We start from the raw sequence: 21,407 nt of genomic DNA, 5'->3' as shown, positions 1-21,407 counted from the left end.
GTGGTGCCTAAAAAGTGACTTAGGCACCTCAATACCTCTATGGATAATACCCTTGGTGCTTTTTAATAACACCTCCTATTGCAATGGTTTTGTTTCTAGTAGCATGGTTTCTGGCTGATTTTGTTTCAGGGCAGTTTTAAACACACTAAGTCCTTGACCATGCATTGAGCTCTGCAAGGGTGGGACCCTGTACCTGCATGAAGCCCTAACAGCTAAATGGGCATCACTGAAGAAGGAAACTATGTCACCAAAGATGACTTTTTTGTAGTATAATGTGAAACAAAATAAGACCAATCCAAAATTAACACCTGTCAGCTTCTGTTATGAAGAGTGTGCAGAAACCTAATGTAGCCTTTGATTACTTTGTCTTGGTAGGTTAATTTCCACTTCAGGGTCTTCTTGATGACAGAAGAGCTATTAATAATAGTCCAAGCATTGGGTGTGAAAATACCTAGACTTCCTAGAACCACAGCTGAGAATCAGAGTGGTAAGCTCAACCAATCAGCCATCCAAGATACCATAGATAAATTGAATTGCATGCATTTTACTCTTGAGGGGGGTGTCTTTTAGATGAGACATTGAGAATTGTAGCTTGTCTGCAGTGTGACACGTGTTTTAATAGTAGGCTATCTTTGGTCAAAAGTATTTCCTCTCCATTGTTCTATAGTTAATTGGATGTTTACTACTCACTTCTCCACAGATGGATACATTTAAGGTGTGTTTTTCTGTTTGATTTGCAAAGGGCTTTTGAGTGAAAGTCAGTATTAGTTTGATTTCCAGAGACTCCGAGCACCTGCAGCTCCCAGTGAAATCAATGAGATGCAGGGATACTCAGCACATCAAGAGTCAGGCTGTATGTAAATCAGATTAAAATCTTAGAAGAATAAGATGCATATGATTCCTTTGGACCACTTATGTCGGCATTTCTATTAGTGCGCTTCATCTCACTGACTCAAAATTCAAAATGATCTGGACAAATTGGAGAAATGGTCTGAGTTAAACAGGATGAAGTTTAACAAAGACAAATGCAAAGTGCTCCACTTAGGAAGAAAAAATCAGTTTCACACATACAGAATGGGAAGAAACTGTCTAGGAAGGAGTACGGCAGAAAGGGATCTAGGCGTTATAGTGGACCACAAGCTAAATATGAGTCAACAGTGTGATGCTGTTGCAAAAAAAGCAAACGTGATTCTGGGATGTATTAACAGATGTGTTGTGAGCAAGACACGAGAAGTCATTCTTCTGCTCTACTCTGCGCTGGTTAGGCCTCAGCTGGAGTATTGTGTCCAGTTCTGGGCACGCATTTCAAGAAAGATGTGGAGAAATTGGAGAGGGTCCAGAGAAGAGCAACAAGAATGATTAAAGGTCTTGAGAACATGACCTATGAAGGAAGGCTGAAAGAATTGGGTTTGTTTAGTTTGGAAAAGAGAAGACTGAGAGGGGACATGATAGCAGTTTTCAGGTATCTAAAAGGGTGTCATAAGGAGGAGGGAGAAAACTTGTTCACTTTAGCCTCTAAGGATAGAACAAGAAGTAATGGGCTTAAACTGCAGCAAGGGAAGTCTAGGTTGGACATTAGGAAAAAGTTCCTAACTGTCAGGGTGGTTAAACACTGGAATAAATTGCCTAGGGAGATTGTGGAATCTCCATCTCTGGAGATATTTAAGAGTAGGTTAGATAAATGTCTATCAGGGATGGTCTAGACAGTATTTGGTCCTGCCATGCGGGCAGGGGACTGGACTCGACCTCTCGAGGTCCCTTCCAGTCCTAGAATCTATGAATCTATGACTGACACAAGAGGTCAACCAGAGTGGTCTTTAGCCAGGAATAAATGTTCTCCTGGTTCCATTGGTAGATAGAGTTGTGACTGTCATGACATGTGCAGGAACAAGCTGCCGAAAGACCAGAATTCCTCACAATGGGTGGAGAAATTCCAGGAAGCTAGAGCCCAATCCTGCATGGTGCTGGGCATTCTCAGATCCCGTTAAAGTAAGTGGGAATTGAGGAAGCTCAGCACCTTCCAGAACTAGCCCTACAGCATCAACATGCATTAATAGTGACCAAGGGAAGAGGAAATCATCTAATGTAGCTCAGGTTATCATAGCAAAAAAATAATCTCGAGTGAGTATTTGATAGTTTAATTCTGAAGAACTCTCCTTTTTCCTCTTGTGATTCAAATGATAGATCAAAACTATTATTTGTTCCTTTTAAAATAGGATGAACAGGGAAATGCTGCTATAATGTCAGGGCCGGCTCTGGCTTTTTTGCCGCCCCAGGCAAAAAAGCTTCCAGCCGCCCCCGCCCCACCCCCCCGCAGCGCAGAAGGGGAGGGCGGCCGGAGCCCCGGGGGGAGGGCAGCGAGCCCCGGCTGGGGCTCCGCTCTCCCCGGCGGCGAGTCCCGGTCGGGGCTCCGCTCTCCCCGGCGGCCAGAGCGCCGGGGGGAGGGCAGCGAGCCCACCGCGGCTCTGCTGTCCCCGGCGTCCAGAGCGCCGGGGGGAGGGCAGCGAGCCCCGGCCGGGGCTCCACTGTCCCCCCAGCGGCCAGAGCACCGGGGGGAGGGCGGCGAGCCCGCCCAGGGCTCCGCTCTCCCCGGCGGCCAGAGCGCCGGGGGGAGGGCGGCGAGCCCGCCGCGGCTCCGCTCTCCCCGGCGGCCAGAGCCGGAGCACCACGCCGCCCCCCTCCAGGTGCCGCCCCAAGCACAAGCTTGGTGGGCTGGTGCCTGGAGCCGGCCCTGTATAATGTATTAAACCAAAAACAGAAGGGAGGACTATGGTCCTGGGTTATAGTTTTAAAACCCCTGAGATGGGAGAAGATGCTATGCAACAGTCTCAGGGAAAAGCTGCTCCCTTGGATATTAACAACTAGGGAACCATGACTAGAGGAATCTGCCAAGGTAAATAAAGCAATCTTGAAAAGGTTTTATTAGCAATATAATATCTAGATATAAACAAAGGTAAAACAATTTAGGAACCTTGAAAAGACAATAAATGATCCAGTTAGCAAATAAACTGATATTAATTGGTCAACCAAATGGAGAACTAGTATTTCAAGTTACAAATGTGCAGGAACAATATCAGGCATTGATTTAATAAGTTAACACATAGGAGAAGGTGATAAATACTGTGGTTAAAGTAACATATCAACCCATTTCAAATAAGAACTAGAGAGTAATCTTCCATGTAGGAAATTCAGAGTTCTCAGTTTATGAAGAAACTGGTACAGGAAGTCTCATGGGTAACATAAGAGGAGGGTATGAAACACAGCACAGATGATGGTCAAGCAAAGCTAAGTGTAAAAGATTTTCAGATGAAAAAATATTAATTCTAGAGCTGACAGATCAAGAGCTATATATAAAGAAGCTGTGGAATGACACTATCTTCCACTACTAGAGACACGTCTGCAATGATTCTCCACATCAGAGTTCCTTTCCCCTTACTAGTTAAATAAGGAGAAAGTTTGTCTATTAGATAATACACTTTTTCCCCCAGTAAAGATGACGACTAAGGCCAGGTCTACACTAAACAGTTAGCCCAGCTACATCGCTTGGGGGTGTGAAAAATCCATACTTCATTGAGTAATCTATTTAAGCCAACCTAACTGTCAGTGTAGACAGTGCTAGGTTGATGGAAAAAATCTTCTGTCAACCTAGCACTGTCTACACTGGCAGTTAGGTCAGCTTAAATTTTTCCATCAACCTAGCTGTCACCTCTCAGGGAGGTGAATTAGCTTTAGCAATGGGAGAACCCCTCCCATTACTATAGTGAATGTCTGCACTGAAGCACTACAGTAGCGCAGCTGCAGCGCTGAGTTATGCCGCTGTAGCAGTTTAGGTGTAGACACAGCCAAAGATTTATGCAATTAAAGAGTGAATTTTGTAGAAAGAGCAGCATTGTGTGAATTCCAGACCATGACAGCCCAGTGAGAACTAGACCCACCAACACAATGGAGTTTTTGACCAGCCACCAGAATAGTGGAGTCCTTTAGCTAATTCTCAACAGAATAGTTGTCAAGATTCCACAGCTCAAAGCTTAAACATGCCACCAAGTTAAAACCCACAGCTACTTAGGCCAGGATCATTCCTCTACTGGTGGTTTATATTTCCCACCTCTGGGGAACCAGGTGAGTACTATTAAATAAAATGTCCACATGTCCCCAAGGAATTCCTCCTGTCTCTTTTAACATAATAGGTGATGGAAGTTTTCATCATCATAGTAATACAATAAAAGTAAGGATTCAGATTGTGGAGAAATTGCTTGTTGCTGATTGTTACGATCAGTCTGAGATGGGAGAAGACTCTACAGCAGAGACATCAGGGCAGGGCTGGCTCCAGGCACCAACCTGACAAGCAGGTACGTGGGGTGGCCGCTCCGGAGAGGGGCGGCACGTCCAGGTTATTCAGCGGCAATTCGGCAGACAGTCCCTCACTCCCGCTCGGAGCAAAGGATCTCCCGACGAATTGCCGCTGCAGATCGCGATCGCGGCATTTTTTTTTTTTTTTTTGGCTGCTTGGGGCGGCCAAAACCCTGGAGCCGGCCCTGCATCAGGGCAGGCTGAAAAAAATTCCACACCAAATGGTTTTGGAGATTAGAATGGGACAGAGGGACAACAGAGAATGCTTCTGTTTTACCACTCTTTATTCCAATTATAGCAAGAATACCCATGACACTTAGGAACTATGTCTGAGATGATTACTTGTGTATTTTTGTAATTTGCTTTCTTCTTTTAATTAAAATTTTTTTCACCTTCTTATGACTTTGGTCAAATATTTGTTGTGAGCTGGGAAACACAATGTGACTATGATTTTATAACTGGATCTGCAGGAATTTGTTAATTAAGATAACATTTGCTTACCTTCTGACATCAGTCTATTTATAGAGTATTAAGAATGATACTGCTCTGGGTTTCTATAGCACTGTCCATGTGAGGCCCTCAAAGCGCTTTACAAACATATATGAATGAACTCTCACAATGCCCCTGTAGCACTTCAGTGTAGACGCTAGCTACACCAGCGGAGGGATTCTCCCCAGGATATCAGTAATCCATCTCCATGAGGCAATACCTAGTCAACAGAAAATTTTTCCATTCACCTAGTACTATCTATATGGGGACTTAGGTCAGCTTACCTATGTCACTCAGGGGGTTGGCTTTTTCACACCCTTTGAGCGACATAGCTGGGTCTATTTAGTTTTCTAGTGCAGATCTGCCCTGCGCCATCAAACTTTAGATGATAAATTTTGTCATACAACCCACCGGTCATCAAGGCACCGAGCTAGCAAAGCAGTTAAGCACATGTGTAACTTTAAGCACAAGTGTCCCATTGACTTTTGTGACATTTCACTGTGAATAACACATGAAATACAATTTAAATGTCAAAGTTTAGATGATACATTTGTCATATAAGCCATTGGACATTAAGATCACCAGCTAGCAAAGCACTTAAGCACGTGAGCAGTCTCATTGACTTTATTGATATTTCACAATGAGCACTGCATCAAATGCAGCTGTCACATTAATTCAGTGTTTCTAACATTTTCAGCAGTGAAATAATTACCAGTATTGACATTATTATTGCACCATTATTCATTTCATTCATTACCAATATATAACAGTATTTCAGGCTGCCTCCAGACTCAGGATATCCCCACTGTATACGTTTCATTTGGTTCACATTTTCAAGGTTTTCTTCACAACCATGAGGGCTAGGTACATAATTAAAAAAAAAAAAAGTGAAATCCTGGATTGTGGAGCAGCCGTTTGATGACAAATACTTCCATCAGATTAATTCAGTAATGAAAATATCCATTGATTTTCATTGTGAAGTAGATAGAAAACATTATGATTAGTATATTAATACAAAAATCTACACGTTAATAAACCTTAAAATAGACTGTGCCTCAGATTTTGCTAAAATCTCCAAGTGAGTTAGTTTTCCAATCTCCAAAAATCCAAAATATATTTGCTAGAGGAATTTTAAGAAAGTATACACTCGCCATTTCAAAATGCTTATAATTAATAAATTAAGTAACAGATTTACTTGTAAATTCTTAGAAAAGATATTCTGTAACCCAAGACTAAGTTTGGTAAATTTGGGGAAGCCATGATATGGGTGTGGTCCTGCAATGATCAAAATGTTTATGTATCCCTGTGCTCAGGCAGATCCCCAACAAAGTTAATGGAGGCCTACCCAGAAGGAGCAGCTTGCAGGATCAGGGTTACAGTATTCATGTAAAACACATCGGATTATTCCCTAGTTTAAATGCAAATCTTTATGTAATTTTAACTATGGAGTAGCCACAGAACCTTTGTAATTAATGAATAATTGTAAACATGATTAAAATGCAATCTCTAATAGAATGTGATTATTTAACACTATCTATTAAAGGGCAGCTAGTTCTAATGCAATAGAAAGGTCACAATTGGATTGCTTTTCACTGGAAGGTCAGATTTTATGTCAGGCTACCATATTCTGGGTTACCAGTTCCATGGAAAATGATTATCAGCTCCTGTTTATGGCATTTAAGAGACGGGACTTGTTCTGCTTTTCCTCTTGACTTGCAAAGGAATTCTTAGTCATAGTGCAAGGAGAGCTGTGAAGAATTAAGAAGCCTAAAACAGGAGATGTTATAAACACTTCAAGAAGAATCTACCCACATAGGGCCAAATACAGCCCTGGTATAAAATGCAATTCCATTTAAATCAATTACCTGAATTTGGCCTATAGGGACTGTCTCTGTAGCAAACATTATTAAAAGTAGGGTGCATTTTTAAATCCTTAGAAATTTATTGTTGTTAATACACCTCTACCCCGATATAACGCTGTCCTCGGGAGCCAAAAAAATCTTACCGCATTATAAGTGAAACCGCGTTATATCGAACTTGCTTTGATCCTCTGGAGCGCACAGCCCCGACCCCCCCAGAGCGCTGCTTTACCACATTATATCCGAATTCGTGTTATATCCAAATTCGTGTTATATCAGGGTAGAAGTGTATTTGATTTTCTGTATTTTCGGTGTAGAAACAACACTAGATACTCAGGTAAATACAATAGTTAATAATCATGGGCATTCTGTTTTTACCTGCCAACCTAAACTATTAATATTTGAAAGACTGACCCAGAAAATCTTATTTACTAATGCAAAATTAGCATTGGCTAATTATGCCAAAAATACACATTACACAAACAAGTTCAGAAAGAATAACTTAAAGCATTGACACTTGTACTATAGATCTTTGAAAAGTATGAATCCTTAAAGTTGTGGTTAGTGTGTATTATTCAATTATTTTTGGAGAAAAATGTTCGAATCACTCCAGAGGTGGTTTTTTTTTTTTTACTAATAAATACATAATTTTAAATTATTCTGATATTTTTTTACTCAAATAAAAAAATCTGAGGTATTTTAAAATAAATTTGACAATTGTTTTATCATATAGCTGGGCTAGGGATTACCACTTATGTCCCTAGGTTGTATTTTTATGAATATTTAATATATCCAGTGTTCAAAACCACTTAAATTAACAGATCACTAAAGCCCCTATCCTGTAAACATGTACATGCATAACTTTAAGTCAAGGCTCTACTCATATGAGTAAAGTTACACACACATCTACAGAATGGGGCCAGACTTCAACTCCACTCAAAGAATCAATTTTAACTACCCTACCTTTGTCAGATAGATACTTATGTTACTGATCCAGTCCCTCTGCAAACAGTTTTATAACACTAAAAATAAAATACTGCATGTGAACAACTGTAAGGTCACAAACCCATCAATGCAAGGAAATTCAAAGCTAAGGCTCAAACTGCTTCTTTAACATAAACCTGTTGAGTGACAGCACTGAAAAATGACCCTGAAAACCATGTGATGTTTACTAACATGTGGTAGGTACTCTATGCCAGTTTCATCTTATCATGTGTTATGAAGATCACTTTTGAAATAAATGTTATCAGACAACTGATTATTTTTAAATATTTGCATATGTACATTGGGTTTTATAATTAGTTTGCTGGGTATGGTTATTTATAAACATTTGCAGCTCACTGCCAGGACACCCTTGGGAATGAAATGTATATTTCAAGGTATCTGTTTCTAGTAATTCAAATAAAATACATGGTAGTTAACTAGGAGTGTGAATGCAGGCTGAAGGTAACAGCTTGAAGTAGCATGGTTCCAGCACTGAGAAGGCCAACATAAATGACCAAATGTCCCCAAATAAAGCTGTGCTAAGAGTGAACAAACTGCTCACTGAATCTGCAAATGACTAATTCATCCTATTGCAATAACTCCTCATTTAGTCCATGATGCACAAAAACAACATTACAAACTCACCAATGACTGCATCGTTGGGCACCTAATACCTTTGAAAATGCTGCCCTTAGCCTAAATCTCACTGAAAGTCACTTTGTAAATGGGACTTAGGTGATTTAGAAAATTTTACTCTAAGTTTTGTAAATCTTACACTTCCTGATGGTTTTAATCAGTCTCTTATATGCAGAGAATATATACATATTCTAACTGATGGTCTAATTTTCCTTGACACCAATTCTAGACACATTTATTTAAATATCAAATATGTCATAGATTTGAATAGCGTTATCCCTTTTCAAAAACTAGCATTTTACATTGGCAGCTTCCACTCTAGATATGTTTTCAAATGTAACTTTGATCCAAAGTAGATGTTATATAATATATTAATATTCCTGTAGTAGTAACCCATTTTATTATAATATTCACAGAGATCATAACTAAATTGTAGGGCTCACTCCTGTCTATGAGGTGTTGAACTCCCACAATGATTAATGACTGTAAAGCAGTGTCTCTGAAACGTTTTTACTTGCGACCCCTTTCACATAGCAAGCCTCTTAGTGCGACCTCCCTTATCAATTAAAAACACTTTTTAATACATTTAACACCATTATAAATGCTGGAGGCAAAGTGGGGTTAGAGGCTGACAGCTCACGACCACCCATCTAATAACTTCCTGATTCCCTGAGGGGTCCTGACCCCCAGTTTGAGAACCCCTGCTGTAATGGGAGTTATGGGCATCCAGCAACTCACAGGAGTGCTCAGCTTCTTGCAGAATCAAGCCCATATGGAGCCAAATTCAGATCTGGTGCAAGCGGGTGAAATGCCATTAAAGTCAGCTGCAATACATGCCATTTGAATTTGGCTCAGGCAGCCATTCATGTAGCTCCATGGACATGGGAATTTTTTAACTTTAATTCTCTACCTGTTCATGCTGTTTACTATTCACGCTCCCTGCTGTAATTTACTTCCTAGTTTCATACAGCATCCATATGGGAAGTGGCTGAGGAAGATTTGTACATGCCAGTGTGACATTTCCAGTATGACAGCAAGACCTGCTACTGCTTGAGCTAAAGAGCCCAGGCTCTGTAGCTGAGGACTGTAGCAGCTCATATCCTCTGTGAAACAGCAAAAGGGGAACCTGCAATATATACTCACTTGTGGGTCACATCTGCACATTCGGGCAGCCTTGAACAGGACAGGGAATGGGAGCAGCCTTCACAAGCCTGGGTGACTAATCTCAGAAGCCCTGTGAAGAGAAGGGGCACTTATGCTGATTGAGGTCACTGATTATCCAGGGAATGTGTGGAATGTTCATAGGATGATTTCTCTGGGGTTGTCATGTTAGGGGTAGGGGGACAAAGGTGGCTGGCTGGTGATGGAAGACCAGGGGGAGAAGGTAAAGTGAGTGGCTGAGAAACTAGGGCTATGTTGAGGAATGGTAAAAAATGGATTAGGATTGACATTTTGGGGTAGGGTAAAACAGTCAGGGTGCAGAAAGGAAGCATTTCAAAGTTGGGGAAGGAGGATTTTGACTTTGTATTTAGGAACCCATCTGAATATTGCTGTATCTTCATTACCTGTATTGTTAGGAACCATCCTGTTACTCAGACTGAGGCATGAGATATCGTCAGTGCTCTCAGTGGAGTCTGTTAAGCATTGCTCCAGTTTAGATTCCCATTGTAGATATCTGGGCCATCAAAAGAATGGGCATTCATGGTCTGTTCACATATTTGGTGGTAGAATCAACCTTTGCTCAGCAGAATTATGGACAGAAGCATTTGGGTCATTCAAAATAAATTTATAAACAGATCAATCAGTTAAAAATTAAAGATTATTCCATATAGGAAATTAATACAATTTGTTTTAAGATCACAGAAATAAAATACAATTCAGTTATGGTTATGGGCACTTTAGCTAGATTATACAAACAGATCAGATGACACCGATGTATCCATTCTTAACACATTTTGGTGTGCTAATGTATTGCAGTATGTGATATTTTGTAATTTATGAATTGCATTAGTCAGGCATGACCTAGAGAGCTAAGAATGGAGCAGAGGCTGTAATCTTAGTGATGGTGCAGTACAAAAGCCTAGATAAAATTTAAATTGTAAAGTTTGTTTACATAGCAGACTTATGTAAGTGTAACATATCATTTATTACCATTAATGTACAACTACCATTAATATACAACCTGTTGATTAATTTCCTGTTTTTAATGGTATGTGTCATAACTATAAAGGGAAGGGCAACAGCCCTCCTGTGTACAGTACTATAAAATCCCTCCTGGCCAGAGACTCCAAAATCCTTTTACCTGTAAAGGGTTAAGAAGCTCAAGTAACCTGGCTGCCACCTGCCCCAAAGGACCAATAAGGGGACAAGATACTTTCAAATCTTGGGGAGGCTTTTGTTTGTGCTCTTTGTTTTGGTGGTTGTTTGCTCTTGGGACTAAGAGGGACCAGACATCAATCCAGGCTCTCCAAATCTTTCTGAACAAGTCTCTCATATTTCAAACTTGTAAGTAAACAGCCAGGCAAGGCATGTTAGTTTTATCTTTGTTTTCTCAACTTGTAAATGTACTTTTTGCTAGGGTGTTTACCTCTGTTTGCTGTAACTTTGAACCTAAGGCTAGAGGGGGGTCCTCTGGACTCTTTAAGTTTGATTACCCTGTAAAGTTATTTCCCATCCTGATTTTACAGAGATGATTTTTACCTTTTTCTTTAATTAAAAGCCTTCTTTTTAAGAACCTGATTGATTTTTCCTTGTTTTTAGATCCAAGGGGGTTGGATCTTGATCCACCAGGAGTTGGTGGAAGAAAGGAGGGGGGATGGTTAATTTCTCCTTGTTTTAAGATCCAAGGGGTTTGGATCTGTATTCACCAGGGAACTGGTGAAGAGTCTCTCAAGGCTACCCAGGGAAGGGAATTCGCACTTTGGGAGTGGTGGCAGCGGACCAGATCTAAGCTGGTAGTTAAGCTTAGAAGTTTCATGCAGGCCCACACATTTGTACCCTAAAGTTCAGAGTGGGGAAGCAGCCTTGACAGTATGGTTACAAAAATTCTCTGGGAAACTATTTAAAATGTTCCTGTTCAAAACGCAGAGTTGGGCAGCTCCAGGGAGTTGGGGGTCCAGGAAGTAAGTTGTCCCAAGAACTGGCCGCCCAGCGAGTCAGTTGCTCTAGGAAGGGGAAACTGGTTGCTGTGGGAACTGCAGAGTCCAGGGAGCCAGTTAACCAGGGTAGCCCTGGGAGTCAGCTACCCCAGGAGTTGACAAGGCCTAGGGAATTGGGCAGACTGGAGACCCTGCTGTCTCACAAATCAGGCAACCTGGAAGCTCTTGGATGACTTTCAAAATGAAACATTTAGGTTTTTTGTAATGATTTTTTTTCTGAATTTCCCCTTTGTGGGAAATTTTGAAATTTATATTTTCTTTCTGAATGGTAACTTTTTTTTTTTTTTTTTTTTTTTAAATGTTGGGGTTTTCTGCATAATGGAAATTCTGAGTTTAACCCTAATAAACACAACCCCCTTGGATGACAATTCTCCATTTATAACTACTTGTTGAGATCCATCAGTTAGCCAGTGTTTAACCCATTTAATATGGGCTACACTGATTTTGTATGTATGCAACTAAATTAGTGGCTTGATTTTCAGATGTATTGAATAGCCAAAGCTCTCATTGAGGTCTGTCTCAGTATGGATTTAGGTGCATAATTTTAGTTTCCCAGATTTGTAATCTTTGTCCTTAGTCTCACCCCTCTGAGGTGCACAAGTACTATTACTATTATTTCATGGTTACTGCCATTTTACAGATAAGGTACTTTCTCAGTATAAATTGATATATATTATAAAACATGTGTTAAGCATTTTTTAAGATACCCAGGTGAACATATCCACTACAGTCCTGTGTTCTTGGAGAGACTACAGCTCATTTTCCAGCACCTGCAATGAGGTTGGAATGGAAGCATAATTATTATTACTGATTTTCTAAAATAGATGTGCCAAGAATGGAGACATTTCATCTTTGATTGGTTGGCTTCTGGGAGCAGGAAAACAGAAAGAGGAAATGTCCCTGTTTGAGCTGGCATATGCCATGCAATCCTTGTCCAGTACATGCCAGGCCCCTGTTGTTGGAAGCCTGCAGCAGTTGTGCAGTTTGTCTGTGGTTACTACCACAGGCCAACCAAGTACATGGCCAAATACAGAATGCATGGGGAAAGCTAAAGCATATTCATGGAAATGTGCTGATCAAAAAGGCATGTGTACAAATCAATAAAGACTGAATTTTATATTAGAGAGACAAAGTGTGTGAGGTAATATCTTTTATTGGACCAGCTTCTGCTAGTGAGAGAGAACCACAGAAGAGCTCTGTGTGGCTCAAAAGCATCTTTCTCACCAACAGAAGCAGGTCAAATAAAAGATACTACCTCACTCATCTTGTCTCTCTAATATCCTGGGACTGACATGTCTACAACTACACTGGATTTTATATAACATATTGCCTTGATGCCTCATTGCTTTGGGGGGGGGGGGGGGGGGGGGGAAGAAATGGGTGGAGCTGCTAGGGTTTGGTTGGTCAGACTTTTCTTATGCATTATAATTTTTTACAAAAACATTTAAAACTGATTTACATATACAAAAATATTGTAAGGACACCGTCCAGAAGATTTTTTTTAAATAGGATTAACATTTTTCCTTTTAAGCAAACAGAACTAAATAAAGGTAGTGCTCTGTTTATTAAGTGATCAAAGTTTGGCCATATTTTCTTCAGTGTTGGAAACATCACTTTTCATTTCCTCTCTATGTATAATGCAATGCCAGTAAGACAGCTGCATTTATGATTTAGACTAAGAATTTGCTGCCTCAAGTCAAGACAGCAGCCTCACTCTTAAAAAATCAAGGGATTTTCTATATTTTTATTGATACATTTTAAAGACTTTTGCCAGCTCTCCTCTTACTTTAATTTTTTCTCACAGCAGTAACTTGGATACACAAGTCAGTTTAATAATAATAAAAATAAACAAACAATCCATGTCAGCTACTTCTGATCCCTCTTTCATTAATTCATGCAAAACTGTCAACATGTCGGCAGACTGTAGATTATGGCTTCAGAGATGGAGAGAGGCCCCCACCGTAACTTACACAGTTATGGGGCCTAAATTACAGCTGTTTCCTGGGGCTGCTTTATGGGCTGCAATGCAGCCTGGAATCTCCACAGGCTGCAGCCCTGCTCCCCAACACACCTCTTCACTCCTAGCACACCACTTACACTAGGCTTGTGAGGGAGTCCTTAGAGGACAGCCTTACAGCTGACTTCTACAGAGCCTGCAACAGAGGAATCCCCCCACAGCCCGAGGTGGGGAATTCTAAGACCTCTTTTCTGCAGCTCCAGCCCTCTGACCAGGTCAGTCACTAATGCCACCCCATCAAAAGCTGAGTCCAAACCCCCCCATTCTGGGAAGGCTGGTTATGTTCAGAGGAGCAGCCGGTGGGAAGAAATGCCATGGGTTTGGAAGGAACTGATAACACTAAAGAAAGAGGCCATCCTCACCTAACTCTTCACCCCCATCAAAATCCCAAGTGCATGGTGTTAAGGGAAGAAGGAGGATGCCAGGTAGGCTCAATCCCTCTCCCTCTGATGTAGTTTGGGTCAAAACTTTTTTGGACTCTTTTAATCCATTCCTTTTTAAATAAACGGAAGGGGAAATCTGACCTTAGTTAAGGTGTGTAAATTACTCTGAGATCCTCTTTCACATATTTCTCTAATTTATTCTTCTTCTCATTGCCATTATGGAAGATTTTAAAAAGGCATAAAGTGTTTTCACTGTATAGCTTCATTTACCTTGTCTCTCTCTCACACACACACTCTCTCTCTCTCTCTCTCTCTCTCTTTCAGGTGGTCAATTTTACCATCACTGGCAGCTCTCACTCTCAAGAACACAAAGCTATGGGATTTCAGACTCAAAAAGATTTTTAACAGATTTGAGCACACATCAGGTAATTAAAAGATGGCTACACATTTCATCTGCTAACTCGTGGCCAGGCATTCTGAACAGATTAGTCAATCAGCTTAAATCCTCATACCGTGTTGATGCACAGGTTTTGAGACTAACACACACTCTGGTGGTTCACAAATAGGAGCGGTACCAGAAACTTCTTTGATGATTGAGCCAGAAGAAGCTCTGCTATACCTCCTTTAGCTGTTCGAAATCATGGTTGTATCTGGTGATCGCAAGACACTTTTTTGCAGACACCCCAGATATTAGCATATTAATAGCTGTAACTAAACTGAAAGTTAGACAGACACAAATTGGGGTTCTGTCTTGCGAATTATCCATGCATAAAACTCCCAATGACTTCAGTGGCAATAGCGGCACATTCAGAATTGGGCCTATGATGCTGACTAGAGCTGTGCCAACCTTGTATAATAAAACCAGAACTAGGTGGGTTGAAACCCAGTTTGTCAGAAACTCAGCACTTGAATTAGGTTTGCTGAGATTCACAAATGTTTTGCCAACTTTAACTTCACATAACATGTTATTTAGTTCTAGCTTGTTAAAATTCCACTAATTAGCCCAACTACATGTAAAGGGACTGTTGGTCCCATACTCAAACTCAGTAGGTTTTTTTTGTTGTTGTTGTTGGCTAGCTCCCAGTACCAAAAGAAAAGAGAAGGGTCGATGGGAAATCAGGACCCTGAGACTGACAGTTCCCAGGAGCAATGGGGAGAGGCCAATGCTCCAGGTCAGCCTGATTGACAGGGCGAGCAGACTAATGAGGGAGTCAGGAGGCCGGAGCCTTCGTGTGAGCTGGAATTGCCTGGAACAGAGTGGGGCCGAGCTAAGGAAAGAGCAGAGGCCTGAGCTGAGCTGGGGAGCAGGGCCACACCCTCCAGAGAGAACCAGAGAAGCATCCCGGGTGGTGGTGGGGGGTCTATGCTGGAAGCAGGGCTGCAGCAACAAAAACCACAGAAGCAGCCCAGGGTGCAGACCTGTGCTAGGAGAACTGCAGCAACCAGAGCCAGAGGGGCCAATAAAAGCAGTCCAGGGGGCTAGAAACAGAGCAGCAGTAGTGCTGGGGATGGAGTTGGGGTTGGAGCTGGAGCTGGAGCAGTCCAGAACTGGGTGTGTTGAGCAGCTGGGGAGAGCAAGGAGGCCCAGGGCAGAGGGTCCAGCACAGGGAGATGCCCCCAGCAAAGAGGCCTGCAAGGGCCTTGAAGTGGGATCATAACCCCGATGGGGGGGGCTGACACTGGGAAGAAGGGTCCTGCCACCTAGAGCCTGAGAGCGTGTGGCCAATGTCAGAGCAAGTGTCTGACCTGCAGCACAGCCAGGGCCTGAGAAGGAGGCCTGGGACATGTGAGGAACAGACTGTAAACTTCCCTTACATTCCTGCGACAGCTGGTTGTGATGTCCCTGTGCCACAGAGTGGGGTTACATGCTTTCCTTTAACTTTTCCCATTTCTTCCTTATTTTTAAAAATTGGTTGCTGTTTAATAAATTGTATTTCCTTTGAATTGTATGTAATGATCAGCGGGTCAGAGAAGTGTCCGGTGCGGCACAGGCACTGACTTTCCATTGTGCTGGGAGTGCTTGACCCCTGGGTCTGCCCCAGGCCCCACCCCTTCCTCCAAGGCCACACCCTGCCCCACCTCTTCCCACCCTCCCCTCCATCGCTGCCCCGCCTCTTCCCACCCCATTCTGCTCGCTCCTCCCCCCTCCTGTATGCCACGAAACAGCTGATTGTGGTGGGTGGGAGGCACAGGGAGGGAGGGGGAAGCTCTGATTGGCAGGGCCCACCAGTGGGCAGGAGATGCTGGAGGGAGGGGGAAGTGCTGATAGGAGGGCTGCTGGTGGGTGCTCAGCACCCCCCATTTTTTCCCCATGGGTCTTTCAGCCCTGAAGCACCCATGGAGTCAGCACCTATGTGGTGCGGAGAGTGCACCCTGGAGCGAGGACACCCCAGCCCCTATCCTAAGTGACCACAACAAGGTTGGGGTCAAGCCCCCCAGTAATCAATGGGTCCAGCCTTGTTGGGGTTACGAGGACTCTGCCACACTGGGGAGTGGAAGGGGAGTACTCGAGGTCAGGCAGGCCTCTCGGTAAAGGAAGTGGGATCAAAAACTCAGATCCTTTTGTTAGCCCATTTCACTGGGATAATGTATAAGCCAGAAAAGTTCCCAGACCCCGCAATAGCCAGATCATTCCCCCACTTACATGTACCTTCAAAATAAGACTGAATAATGTTTTTTTTCCCTTGTTAACGGTTTTGAATTTCTTTACTGTAGTTGGTTTTGGTACAGTGTGAGCAGCAGTTCTAGCCACTACTGTACAGTGCAGCTCTGAATTTCAGTCCATTTCTGACTTTATGAGGCTCAGTGTTAAAATAGGTATTGAGACTGTTGCCAGGCCATCCATCATCCTTATGCCTGAACTGGCATTTTGGGAAAAACGTACCCATCTGGCTAAGGGCTTTTGGTGGAGATGAAATAGCTTCTGAAAGTAGCCAGAAGTGGAGTGGAGAGCAAGAGAAGATGGAAAGAAGCAGATGTGTTAGGGAATTCAAAACACAGGAGGTGACAAGAGAGAAGTGAAGAGAGAACGTAGGAAGGGGTGGCACAAAAAAGGAGGGAATAATGAGGGAAGAATGCAACAGGAGAAGCAGAATTTAAAATAAGTGAAGAAGAATTCCTACTTCATAAATACCGTGCAAAATGGAATGCAAGTAAGGGGCGGGGCTATCAGAAAGGCCAGGGGTTTATAAAGCAGTGAGCAAGCGACCAGGGAGCTTTGCGAACCGGGGCCACTAACAGGGAGTTTCAAGAGGGAGTCTGGAAGGGGAGTGGGAAGGGGGCAAGGTACACTTGCCATTCTTTAAAACCTTTAAACTAAACTATAATCAAAACTTCTTGATTTAAACAAAAACCCTATCATTAACCTAGGTAGCTGTAGGAGAAAATACAGGCAGAAGCCCAGCAGCAGAGTGGGGGCTATCCTATTTATTGCGCTCAGTGTAGCATGTATGATTACCTGCCCGGTAGGCGGGCGGCGTATGTGTGCATTCGGTGCAAGGAGCTCCTGGCCCTCAGAGATCACATACGGGCTTTGGAGGCCAGGGTGGCGGAACTGGAGGAGCTAAGGAAGGCAGAGAGGTATGTTGATGAGGCTTTCTGGGACACTGTAGATTTGTCCCAACTCCGGTCGGACAGCCCCTGTGCTGTTAAGGAGGATGAAAGACTCAGGGAAGGAGCGCAGTCAACAGGAGTAGAGGGAAACCTTCCCATAGTTGGGACTCTCCTTCCAGATGAAATCCCTGCAAGCTGCATGGACACTTTTCAAAGACACCATAATAGAGGCCCAACTTAAATGTATACCCCAAATTAAAACACACAGTAAAAGAACTAAAAAAGAGCCACTGTGGCTTAACAACCATGTAAAAGAAGCAGTGAGAGATAAAAAGGCATCTTTTAAAAAAAAAAAAAAAGTGGAAGTCAAATCCCAGTGAGGTAAATAGAAAGGAGCATAAAAACTGCCAAATTAAGTGTAAAAATGTAATAAGAAAAGCCAAAAAGGAGTTTGAAGAACAGCTAGCCAAAAACTCCAAAAGTAATAAAATGTTTTTTAAGTATATCAGAAGCAGGAAGCCTGCTAAACAACCAGTGGGGCCCCTGGGTGGATCGAGATACAAAAGGAGCACTTAAAGACGTTAAAGTCATTGCGGAGAAACTAAATGAATTCTTTGCTTCAGTCTTCACGGCTGAGGATGTTAGGGAGATTCCCAAACCTGAGCCGTCCTTTGTAGGTGACAAATCTGAGGAATTGTCACAGATTGAAGTGTCACTAGAGGAGGTTTTTGAATTAATTGATAAACTTAACAGTAACAAGTCATCAGGACCAGATGGCATTCACCCAAGAGTTCTGAAAGAACTCAAATGTGAAATTGCAGAACTATTAACTATGGTTTGTAACCTGTCCTTTAAATCGGCTTCTGTACCCAATGACTGGAAGATAGCTAAAGAAACGGCAATATTTAAAAATGGCTCTAGGGCTGATCCCAGCAATTACAGACCAGTAAGTATAACATCAGTACCGGGCAAATTAACTGAAACAATAGTAAAGAATAAAATTGTTAGACATATAGAAGAACATAAATTGTTGGGCAAAAGTCAACATGGTTTCTGTAAAGGGAAATCATGTCTTACTAATCTATTAGAGTTCTTTGAAGGGGTCAACAAACATATGGGCAAGTGTACTTAGATTTCCAGAAAGCCTTTGACAAGGTCCCTCACCACAGGCTCTTACGTAAATTAAGTTGTCATGGGATAAGAGGGAAGATCCTTTCATGGATTGAGAACTGGTTAAAAGACGGGGAACAAAGGGTAGGAATAAATGGCAAATTTTCAGAATGGAGAGGGGTAACTGGTGGTGTTCCCCAAAGGTCAGTCCTAGGACCAATCCTATTCAACTTATTAATAAATGATCTGGAGAAAGGGGTAAACAGTGAGGTGGCAAAGTTTGCAGACGATACTAAACTGCTCAAGAAAGTTAAGACCAAAGCAGACTGTGAAGAACTTCAAAAAGATCTCACAAAACTAAGTGATTGGGCAACAAAATGGCAAATGAAATGTAATGTGGATAAATGTAAAGTAATGCACATTGGAAAAAATAATCCCAACTATATAAACAATATGATGGGGGCTAATTTAGCTACAACTAATCAGGAAAGAGATCTTGGAGTCATTATGGATAATTCTCTGAAGACATCCACGCAATGTGCAGCGGCAGTCAAAAAAGCAAACAGGATGTTAGGAATCATTCAAAAAGGGATAGAGAATAAGACAGAGAATATCTTATTGCCCATATATAAATCCATGGTACACCCACATCTTGAATACTGCGTACAGATGTGGTCTCCGCATCTCAAAAAAGATATACTGGCATTAGAAAAGGTTCAGAGAAGGGTAACTAAAATGATTAGGGGTTTGGAACGGGTTCCATATGAGGAGAGATTAAAGAGGCTAGAACTTTTCAGCTTGGAAAAGAGGAGACTAAGGTGGGATATGATAGAGATATATAAAATCATGAGTGGCGTGGAGAAAGTGAATAAGGAAAAGTTATTTACTTGTTCCCATAATATAAGAACTAGGGGCCACCAAATGAAATTAATGGGCAGCAGGTTTAAAACAAATAAAAGGAAGTTCTTCTTCACACAGCGCACCATCAACTTGTGGAACTCCTTGCCTGAGGAGGTTGTGAAGGCTAGGACTATAACAGGATTTAAAAGAGAACTAGATAAATTAATGGAGGTTAAAGTCCATTAATGGCTATTAGCCAGGATGGGTAAGGAATGGTGTCCCTAGCCTCTGTTTGTCAGAGGGTGGAGATGGATGGCAGGAGAGAGATCACTTGATCATTACCTGTTAGGTTCATTCCCTCTGGGACACCTGGCATTGGTCACTGTCGGTAGACAGTATACTGGGCTGGATGGACCTTTGGTCTGACCCAGTATGGTCATTCTTATGTTCTTAAGGGATCCTTTTACTATCAAAGATTTGATTGCCATCTTAACTAATAAAGGAGATAGTTGGTTCTTGGTAAAGTGTTCCAATATATCTGTTGATTTTACTTTTCAATAAGCATATGGATTAGCTGGAAATAGATTGGTACTGGTGATTCAGTAGGTGACCCTCTTCCCTCTGAGTTGGTACTGAACCAATGCCTCAGCATGGGGTTAGAGGCTGGATGAAACCTAAAACCAAGATCCAGATCACTTGCAGTCATTAAAAATCCTAGAAATGTAGGACTGGAAGGGACTGCAATTAATCATCTAGTCTAGTTGCTTGCACTGAGGCAGGACAGAGTATTAAGACCATCCCTGACAGGTGTTTGTCTAACCTGCTCTTAAGAACCTCTAGTGACAGAGACTCCACAACCTCCCCAGGTAATTTGTTCGAGTGCTTAACTACCCTTACAGTTAGGAAGATTTTCCTAATGTCTAACCTAAATCTCCCTTGCTGCAAATTAAGCCCATTACTTCTTGTCCTGTCCTCAGTGATCAAGGAGAACAATTTATCATCTTCCTCTTTATAGCAACATTTTACATACTTGGACTGTTATCGTTTCCCCCTCTACAGACAAAACAAACCCAATTTTTTCAATCTTTCCTCATAGGTCATGGTTTCTAGACCTTTAATCATTTTTGTTGCTCTACTCTGGACTTTCTCCAATTTGTCCATATGTTTCCCAAAGTGTGGTGCCCAGAATTAGATACAATGCTCCAGCTGAGGCCTTATGAGTGCTGAGTTAAGTGCGAAAATTACTTCTATGTCTTGCTTACAACACTCCTGCTAATACATCCCAGAATGATGTTCACTTTTTTTTTTGCAACAGTGTTACATTGTTGACTCATATTTAGTTTGTGTTCCACTATGACCCCCAGATCCTTTTCTGCAGAACTCCTTCCGAGGCAGTCATTTCCCATTTTGTATTTGTGCAATTGATTATTACTTACTAAATATTGTACTCTGCATTTGTCCTTAATTAATTTTATCCCAGTTATTTCAGACCATTTCTCCAGTTTGTCAAGATCATTTTGAACTCAAATCCTGTCCTCCAAAGCACTTGCAACTCTTTCCAGCTTGGTATCAACTGCAAACTTTATAAGCGTATTCTTTATGCCATTATCCAAACCATTTATGAAGATATTGAACATAACCAGATCCAGGACAGAGCCTTGTGAAACCCCACTTGACTATGAACCATTGATAACTACACTACGAGTATAGTTTGCCAACTAGTTGCTCACCCACTTTATAGTAGGTTTGTCTAGGCTATATTTCCATGGTTTGCTTATGAGACGGTCATCTGAGACAGTAACAAAAGCCTAACTAAAATCGAGATACATCACGTCTATTATCCCACATCTATCTTATCTACAGGGCTTGTTACCCAGTCAAAGAACACTATTAGGTTAGTTTGACATGATTTGTTCTTGACAAATTCATGTTGTCTGTTACTTATCACTTTATTATCTTGTAGGTGCTTACAAATTGTTGTTTGATTATTTGCTCCATTATCTTTCTGGGTACTGAAGTTGGAACGGAT

This window comes from Malaclemys terrapin, chromosome 1, assembly GCF_027887155.1.
Source record: "Malaclemys terrapin pileata isolate rMalTer1 chromosome 1, rMalTer1.hap1, whole genome shotgun sequence".
NCBI lineage: Eukaryota > Metazoa > Chordata > Testudines > Emydidae > Malaclemys > Malaclemys terrapin.
This window is presented reverse-complemented; position numbering follows the sequence as displayed.